This window comes from Fundulus heteroclitus, chromosome 7 (genome assembly GCF_011125445.2).
Source record: "Fundulus heteroclitus isolate FHET01 chromosome 7, MU-UCD_Fhet_4.1, whole genome shotgun sequence".
NCBI classification, from domain to species: domain Eukaryota; kingdom Metazoa; phylum Chordata; class Actinopteri; order Cyprinodontiformes; family Fundulidae; genus Fundulus; species Fundulus heteroclitus.
The window spans coordinates 38,879,285-38,889,690 of NC_046367.1; the positions used below are offsets into that span (position 1 = coordinate 38,879,285).

The window sequence follows — 10,406 nt, forward strand, 5'->3', positions numbered from 1 at the left end:
TGTCTAAAATCAAAGTGAAATGGGTGATAATAAGACAATATAAATGGATAACATGTTGGTACAAAGTAACTAATGTATAAAATAGGGCTGGACGATATAGAAGAAAAACATATTGATAAAATAGAAATCATATTGATAATTATCAACAAATTCAAAATATATATTTTAAGTGCAACCTTGGTCATTTTATCCTGTTGCTTAGCAACTTGTTTTTAGATACAGAACACACAAACACAGAATTAAAACTCAACACTTTATTCAACCAACTTTTTACCAAAAGTTTTTAAAAATAAAAAAATAAAATAAAAATAAAGAACGCATGCTCTCTGAACTCTCTGAAGGGGGCAGAGCTTGGTTTCTGAGTCTGCGTTTGTGATTGGTCGGATGTAATGACTGTAATATTAACGGAAAGGAAAAGGACGGAAAACTTGTTCTATTGAACTTTTTACTGACCCTTTTTTTCGATCGTTGATATACGTCTATAGATCGTTATTTAATTGTCCAATAACAGTTTCCTGATGGTCTGAAAGTTAAGAGCATCAGTGATGCCAGCACCTCAAGAATTAGTTGTTTTTAAACAGGAAATAACTAAGGATCCAATATTAGGTTCTGTTCAGCAGAAATCACCATTTTCAAGCTTGATCTACGTTAACAGGGCCGTGAAAAAGAATTTTAAGTCCAACATGCGTGAAATAATAAAAAACCAGAAGTATGAACTAATCACTAATAAAACATTTTAAATTTGAGGATGTGGAAGTACTTTTTGATCCTCTTTGCCGCCAACAAGCTTGAATGATGACAGAGTTACATAACACTACATGAAACCAGGTATTGGGCCATTCGGTTCCCAAAAGAGCAAAAAGAATACTATGACTATATTTAGACAAAAAGTTTAAAACAAAAAAAAATGTGCATGCCATAATCTAGTTGCTTTCATTTAGAACAGATCATAATTACTCTAAATCCTGCTGAAAAATAATGACCATTGCACTTAAGGCTGGTTCACACGGCAGGATTTTAAAAATGGTCGGCTGGTTTTCAAAGCCAGAGAGATACCACAGGTAACGATAAAAAGTCTTAGATAAAACATGTTTGGTCGTACGGTGTGTGGTTCCAGTCAGACGGCGAGAACAGCACATCATACATGAACAGATTTTGCTTAAGATCATTCAGATGTCAAATGGGAAATCTTACAAATCCTCTCAAGATCGAACGTGAGTTCAGAGTAGATAAACACGAACGATGGGGGAGAATAATGGCAACAGTTTGTGGGCTGATTTTAACAGGAAAAAACAAAAACAAAATAATTTGTCCAACTACTCTGTCCTCTTGACAGAAACGGATAGAAGGAATGGAGTGATATTACACACGTGGGAAGAATATTTAATGTGCCTTATAATCTGATGCACATTATGGTCTGAAATATAATGTAAATAAAGTTTTCAATTCAAAACTCTAGTGTAGATCCTTGTCAGTTTTGTGATAAAGCACTGCAAAAACGGAACTAGAAATAAGTAAAATATTCTTTAAAATTAATGTATTTGTCCTTGATTTGAGCAGGTAAATAAGATGATTTGCCAATGGAATAAGATGTTTGCACTTAAAATAGGAACAATTCATCTTCATCATCTTATTTCAAGTGCAGGATGTCTAAATATCTTATTTTAGGGCTCAAAATACTCATTCCATTGGCAGATAATATTATTTATCTGCTCAAATCAAGGATAAATACACTAACTTTAAGAACATTTTACTTATTTTTAGATCCCTTTTTGCAGTAAGAAGGGGACACAGTGGTAAAACCGATCTGACAGGAAGCTCTGTACATCCGTATCATACACCGAGCAACAAGCGAGGGCACCTTCCCCAACAGCCAACCACTCGCTGACAGATTTTAGAGCACAAGGGTGGGTTCAAAGTCAGGACAAGGTCCTGGCAAAGCCCAAAGAAGCTAAAATGGATTTATTACTGATGATGTGAGGCCCAACAGGATGGAAGAGGCTGGACGTGGGAGAATGATTTGCAGCCACGAACCTATTGGGCGACTACAGGGATCAACACAGGGAGTCCTCAGGCCTCAAATCAGATCAGTTGAGGCTGAGAGCGTCTGTATAGTCGCTCATTGAAAGGTCCGAGACCGTTTCAATGCTTGGATCTTCCCCTCGTCTAATTTTACTGCGCCTCTGGCTGACCCCCAGCTTCCTTTTCTTCGCTCACCTGGATGAGAGCCAAACCTATAAACCAAAGTAACCTAAGATAATCTGCTCCTGCTGACCTTCTTTCTTTACACTCGTCTATGGGACCAGGAAGGGTTGAAGGTGCTCAGCAGATTCCCTGCGTCTCTCAGACCGTCTTCTAAAACGCTGCGTGTAATCGAGCCGCAGACAACCAGATGAACAGGGAGAAAACAAAAGATGCTGTAATTTCCTGGATGGTGAGCTGAATGAGGGAGACCCCACCAAACTGTTTACAAATTCCTGCTGGGTGACAGAGCCCCGCCACCTTTATTGTCCCGGAGCACAACACTGGCACTAACGGGCCCCATTAGAAGTCATTAGTGTGATAACGTGAACAAACTGTCAACAAACAAGCAAACCTCCCAAGTGCCAGCTTGGACCAGACCAAACACAGTGGAACTGAGCTAAATTATCCTGGTAATGGGATTAAAACACACAAACTGAACAAACAATTCAAGCTGCATTTAATTTTTTATAAGTTAGAGAGTTTTAAACAGAGGGTATTGAGTCTTTTTTTTTTATTTCCCACGAATAAAAATATTTATTGAAACTTAAACAGATATTACTTGAAAGTACATAGAGTGGAAATGATTAATTGACCGAGTTAAAACCTCAACAAAACTGGATGCTTTGTTTAATCAATTTAATTGCACTGCTCAGTGGGCATTATTTTTTACGATAAAATTTGTTTTGTGTGTAAACATGCACACAAGGTCCAATCCAAACTATCCCACCAAGGCAACGGTAAATGATGACTCCCTCAGTAAAACTCAGGTCATATCCACACGAAGACAGTTTTGGCTGTATCAAGCTAACGTTTTAGTCGGATGGGGGGTGGGGGGGGGGGGGGGGGGGGTCCCGTCCAAACAAAGCGGCCGTGAAACCAACAACATTTTAAAGTTTGAACCTGCAGCTTCATTTGGACACCCTATCCACATAAGCAGCCCCAAACTGACGAGTTTGCGCATCCAAGTCAACATAAACCTCGTCTATCCCCTTACACATGTGTCACATGTGCCAACACACACGCACACACACACCAATGGCAGACTTTGGGGTTGTGTTTCAGGCACTAATGAATTTACTGTGGATTTTACACCAACACATTTTGCACCTCTATGTTTTTGGGGACCGACGGCACTGAGGTTCACACAAACAGATCTTTTCCCTCCAGCATTTCTGGGCGTGACATAGGTACTACGGCTCCTCTGGCTTGATGCTCAGTTTTCTGTGCAGATACAGTATTCGGCTCCATGGGGATGCAGCCTCAGTCTACTGAGAGTTTATATCAGCCACACTGCTAACCACAGAGACATGTGGAGATCTCAGTGTGTTTTAGTTTCTACATGATACACTGCAGGCCAATATAGGCTGCGCTCATTAATCTGAAACCTAAAAATCTAAGAGTTTTTCAATATTAATGAAATTTACAGTGAAAGAGAGACTGTATCAGGTGCTTCAGATTCCTTTTCAATGCATCATGTGACCTGTTTAGATATCCCCAGATAGTTTTTTTTTAATTTTACAACATTCAAAGAAAAACATCCAGGTGTGGGGTTCATAATGATACCCATAAATAGATACTTAACTGAAAATTTCTCAAATAAAACTAATTCGCTCGACAAACAAAATCACCAAGACATCTTAAAACATAGATTCACTGCGCTATTAGTCTAATCCCCACACAATTAAGAGGAAGTTATTTTGTCTAGAATCTCTGAGATAACATTAAAAATGTTGCAATAATTTTGCCATCTAGGTTGTTGGAAAATTAAGTGTAAAATGTGAATGAACAGCCTGGGTATTAAAGCAGGGCTGGGCTAAATCTCCCAAAGACCGTAATTCATGGTTTCTTTGATGTCGTTTCTACTTTGCTCTATGATTTTTTTTTTTCAGCTCACATTTAAACCTTAAAGGAGACAAGAATTCAGACAAAGCAAGAAAGATGTGGATGAACTTTAATGCTGTAAAACAAAGTGATGGGGGATGATTTTAGGACCACCAAGTCGGTCCTTTTTTAGTCATCTCTGTATAAACCCCACAGCAAGCTAAGTTTTTAAACAATCTCCAATTTGCTGTTTCTGAAAAACCTCAACTTTCTCTCACCAAAAACTCTGCATGTCTACAATGAGATAAAAACGTGGCAGAAAATCTAGATTTACCAAAACACAGAGGTAGTATGGACCAGACGTCTAGAGAGGTGTGCTGGCTAGTTTATGCATACGCCTCAGTTCTGCAATAATCGCCTAAAGAAATCTAAAGACTCTCCATAAAAGTCGTGGCACAGCTGCAAGACGTGGTGCACATTCCACAAATAGCACAACAGACGAGGAACAGGGAAGTGATGTACATACTGGTCACTAAAAAAGTCCTTGAACGCAAATCAGACCAGAGAAAGAGACAATTTGTTCCAATATTTCCAGTTAAATCTAAACAGCCTGAAATCAACAAGGTGATTCCTGAAGAGCTGTTAGCTGAAAAGCTGGCAGTAGATAGTGAGCAGAAGGATGAAGCATCCATCAGTGGCCGTATTCACAAAGTTCTCTCAGAGAGGTCCCACCTCGGCCTAAACATTCCTACCCAGCAGTGATTCAGAGCGTTGCTGAGAGCGACTCCAGAGACGGCAGAAATGTTTTATCTTAGTGAGAAGGTGGAGTCGACCCTGTTGCCAGGTGTGACAGCGTCTTAAATGAGCTGTGATTGGTTGATAGTAGACGGGAGAAAAAACGCCACAAATGTGATCAAAGGAGATAAATTAGTCTGAATTCAGAAATGTGGTTCATGATGATGAAATTTAGCAAAATTAACCATCACAGCATCAAATTGTTTTTAATGACCTTACCGAGATCCTCACCATAATTTAGATTATCTTATTTTTCATGTTTTCTTGCTAGTCAAGTCACCATGATATCTATTTGAGATAGTTTGCACAACCGTTCCCTATTATTTTGATTCAGCCTTTAGTGTGTCATGATTTTGTATTTGTAAATTACCAACTTTATTTTTCTTTATCTTTGGCCTTTAATTCCCCTTCTTCTGGCCGACCCTCCTTGTGACAGAAAACCTGCCTGACAACTAGCAGGTCAGCAGTCTGTCGCTATGATTGTTCAGACCAGTGGTGTCCACATTTCTTGCCATAAGGGCCAAAATCATCATTTTTTTAAAAATTAAATTGCAGGCCACTGTAACAAAAAAACAAATATTGCAAAAACAATAAAACCAGTAAATAAGCAACATTTTAATGATATAAACTAGAGTAATTTCTGTAAGGAAAAAGGTAGCACGATGGTCTCACAAACTGGCCTTATTTAAAAAAAAAGGGGGGGGGGGGACAGTTTTCTATTTTGTTCTAGAAAAGGGATTTAGTCCATTATCAGCAACAGGAGCAGAACTTAGCTCTCTTTTAAAGCAGTCTTTTTTTTTGGCAAGCCAACATCAGCCTCATCCTTGATCGGGATGGGGCGTAAAATCCTTCAGATGACCACAAGCAGAACCCAGAACACAGCTGGGACGCCCCTGTGCAGATCACAACTGAACATTTATATTCAGGCATTTTAAGGGTGAAATATTCTTATTAAGTACACCTTTGTGATTAAATACACAAATCACAAAAATCATCAATGGAAAATCTAATTGACTAACCCATGGAGGTCTGGATTTGGAGCCACACTTAAAATTAAAAACACACAACCAATGTCAATACAACAACTCAGAATGAGGCTCAGTAGCATGCGTGGCCTCCAGGTGCCTGTATGACCTCCCTACAACGCCTGGGTAGCTCCTGATGGCGTTGGTGGATGGTCTCCTGAGGAATCTCCTCCCAGACCTGGACTAACGCATCCACCAAATCCTGGACAGTCTGTGGTGCAACGTACCGTTGGTGGATAGAGCGAGACATGATGCCCCTGGTGTGCTCAGTTGGATTCAGGTCTGAGGAACGGGCGGGCCGGTCAATAGCATCAATGGATTCATCTTGCAGGACCTGCTGACACTCTCCAACCACATGAGGTCTACCATGTCTCGCATTAGGAGGAACCAGGGCCAGCCACACCAGCATATGGTCTCACAATGGGCCTGAGGATCTCATCTCTGTACCTAATGGCAGTCAGACTACCTCTGCCCCCCAAAGAAATGCCCCCCCCACACCATGACTGACCCACTGCTACACCGGTCCTGCTGGAGGATGTTGCAGCATCAGAACGTTCTCCACGGCGTCTCCAAACTGTCACATGAGCTCAGTGTGAACCTGCTTTCATCTGTGAAGAGCACAGGGCTCCAGTGGAGAATTTACCAATCTTGGTGTTCTCTGGCAAAAGCCAAACGTCCTACATGGTGTTGGGCTGTATGCATGGCCCCCACCTGTGGACGTCAGGACCTCATACCACCCTCAGAGTCTGTTTCTGATCATTTGAGCAGAAACAGGCACATTTGTGGCCTGCTGCAGGTCATCCTGCAGGGCTCTGGCAGTGCTCCTCCTGTTCCTCCTAGCCCAAAGGCAAAGGTAGCGGTCTCGCTGCGGGGTTGTTGCCCTCCTACAGCCTCCTCCACGTCTCCTGGTGGCAACTGGACACTACACTGACAGACACAGCAGACCTTCTTGCCACAGCTTACATCCATCCTGGTTGAGCTGCACTACCTGAGCCACTGGTGTAGGTTGTAGACTCCGTCTCATGGTACCACTAGAGTTAAAGCACCACCAGCATTCATAAGTGACCAAAACATCAGCCAGAAAGCAGTGGTCTGTGGACACCAACTGCAGAACCACTCCTGTATTTTAATTTTTTTTTTTTTGTTGTTGGGGGGGGGGGGGGGGGGGGGTACATTGTGTTATGTGTTCCCTTCATTTTTTGAGCAGTGTATTATTCCAGTCTGAAATAAAAAGAAAAAAGATTGGATTTTGTTTTTCCAGATCACCAAACTCAAAAAATGTCCCTAAAACTGATTTACGACTTACCAAAATAAACTTTGATTTTGTTATTTATCGTGATGCACCTGCATGTTTTTAATCAAGAATCCTGATGGGTTTTATAGTCATCAGTATATAAAAAAATAGTAATCTGGTAAAATCTGTTAAAGGCAAAATCAGCAAATCAACACCTCAAAACCAGAAGTTCACGCCTTTCCAGGAAAAGTTATTTTAAGAACTAGAGCTTCAGCGTTAGATGTTTCATTTGATTAAAGTATATATTATTTGGGGTGCCATTGCACTTTGTATCTATAAAACAAGCATCTGCATATAGTAAATAAAGACTCAGACATGCAGGCCTGCTGTGATTTTATTCCTGGGGGGTCTGGAGTTTATAAGCGTCAGTCTGTGAGCGTTTTTCCGCTTGTAAAGAAGTTCCCAGCAGAGCCGCAGCTCTGGCTTCACCCTGCGTGAAGACAAGTTTCCAGCCAGAACTCCCCAACGCAGACAGCTTCCTACCTCAAACACACAGGCGGTGGGCGGGGAAGAAATGCGGGGGATGAATCCCAAACAGCCTCCGCCAAGCTTCCCCAACAAAACACAAGAACTGGTCTGCATCAGGAATATGAAAATTCACATTTCTCAGTTTCACCTGAGGCTGTTCAACTCATGCAGAGCTGCGCGTTTCAGCCCTAAAAACCCCTAAAATGTGTTTTAAAGCGCAATCTGGTAACAGCGGCCGGATTGCGCAACAGCTTCGCTTTCGCTCCTGCTGACTTTTAAACAGCGACGCAAACTTCGGGCGGCGTTAAGAGCGCAGAGGAGGAAAGTCAGCGCGGACAACACCTGAGGACAGAGACAGGAAGGACACCCGGAAAGAGGCGCACCTGCAGGCGAACCGCTCGGCTTCTCCGCCCCGCTGCTCCTCCGACGCGTCCAGGGAGCGGCCGCTCAGGAGCCGTCGGCGAAGAACCACAAACTCATTCAGACAGCAGCCAGCGCCTCCATACTGGATCCATCACGTGTCTGACAGCCTCCCGTGTTTCCGGGGTGGGCGGGGTCAGTCTGGGTTGGGGGGGGGGGGGGGGGTACCATGAATGAAGGCCGACAATCTGCTTCTATTTGACATTCTGCGGGTTTTCATTGCTGTCATGTTGCTACACTGGTAAAGTTTAATCTAATACAGCTGGTGATACAGCCTGCATGCATCTTATAGGTAGGTCTTCTGATCAGAAATATTATCAACCTTTAACTACTAAAACAATTAAATACTGGCCTTCTACTAGGCACTCAACTGTATTAGTTAAATTATGATCATGAGCAATTATAACTGTTTAAATGAGGAAAACTGAATACATTTCTTTGGTGACATGCCGCCATGGATGTTGGTTCTCTGACAGTTCTGTTAAGAAAGTAGCAGAGATGGGTATAGAGGCCAAAGAGTGTAAGAGTGGCGCTAAATTGTCTAATTTAAATAGTATTTTGAGTTTTAGTTTGTTGTTTATTTGTTCCTAATATTTTGTCTGTTTTGATGTTTGATGTAAGGTGAGCTTGAGCATCAGGATAGGATAAATAAAATCTATTATTATTATTATTATTATTATTATTATTATTATTATTATTATTATTATTATTACTTTAACATTTTCACTCAAGTAAAACCAAAAACCAAGAAATTACTCAAATAAGAGTAAAAAAAGCTATCTGGTATTAAAAAAGCTACTGAAGCACAGAGTAAGTGATCAAATCACCTGATTTAATATGTACAAACGAGACTATCAGACCGACTAATGTATACAGTTATGTACAAATTCTGGTATTTTAAAGATTCAAATACAATAAAAATCATTAATTACATTATTATTAACATTCAAGCAGAAAAAAAACACTTTTCCAAATGTAGTTTTTTTCTACGTCAAATGTAAGAAAGCAATATCACATGTTTGTTGTAACAGTGCAAAGTACTTCCTGTGACAAAGTATAATGTCTACTGGATATTCAATTGACCTCCGAATGGCACAACGAGCTCAGCAGATAGAAAATAACATCAAAACAACGCTAGTGTAAAAACAAGAAGTCTCACTTTAACATAAAATATGTGTCTCAGACTTGTTTTAACCAGAAACAGTCTGCTCTGTATTCAGTGAAGTAGCTCACAGTGGGTAAAGTAGACAGAATATTTATTCAAGTAAGAGCTCAGTGCTGTAAAACCACTACTACAAGTAAATCTTCTTTAAAAAGTTACTCATGTTAATGTAACTGATTAAATGAAACTAATAACTGGTCATTTTGCAGATCGACACTGACTGGAGTTCACTGAGGTGGTTTGGATGTCTGCTCACAATGTCTTCTGGGCGCCTCCCTTCCATTGGTGATTTTCTGGGAAGAGTCTGGGTTTCTCTCCAGAAACATATGCAACACAATTTCAGATAATGGGATAACACGGATGGATGGATGGATGGATGGATGGATGGATGGATGCAAGGTGGAAGGATGCAGGGTGGATGGATGGATGGATGGATGCATGTATAAATTGATGGATGGATGAATGGATGGATGAATAAACGAATGGATGGATGGCTGGATGGATGAATAAATGGATGGATGGATGGGTTGATCGATGGAAGGATGAATAAATGGATGGATGAATGGATGGATGGGTGGATCGATGGAAGGATGAATAAATGGATGAATGAATGGTTGGGTGAATGAATGGATGGATGGATGGATGGATGGATGGATGGATGGATGGAAGGATGCAAGGTGGAAGGATGCAGGGTGGATGGATGCATGTATAAATTGATGGATGGATGAATGGATGGATGAATAAACGAATGGATGGATGGCTGGATGGATGAACAAATGGATGGATGGCTGGATGGATGAATAAATGGATGGATGAATGGATGGATGGGTTGATCGATGGAAGGATGAATAAATGGATGAATGAATGGATGGGTGAATGAATGGATGGAAGGATGGATGAATGGATCGATGGATGCATGGATGGGTGAATAATGGATTGATGGATGGATGCAGGATGGATAGACGATGGATGGATGTTGGATGGATGGATGGATGCAAGATGGACGGATGGATGGATGGATGGATGCATGCATAAATTGATGGATGGATAAATAAATGGATGGATGAATAAGTGGATGGATGGATGGATGAATGGATGAATGGATGGATGGATGGATGGATGAATGGACCAAGCACAACCTGCAAAACCATTTTTTCATCTATAAAATAAACAGAGA

General features: G+C 41.0%; 1 protein-coding gene across 2 annotated transcripts in view; it reads right to left on the reverse strand.

Moving 5' to 3' along the window:
• Positions 1-8,155, reverse strand: part of hdac4 (histone deacetylase 4) — a 181,775-nt gene extending 173,620 nt beyond the window's left edge. For both annotated transcript variants that reach the window (XM_012876174.3, XM_036139604.1), the window contains exon 1: positions 8,031-8,155. The gene's annotated coding sequence lies outside the window, so the exon portion shown is untranslated. The remainder of the gene's footprint in view (positions 1-8,030) is intronic.
• Positions 8,156-10,406: the final 2,251 nt, after the last annotated feature.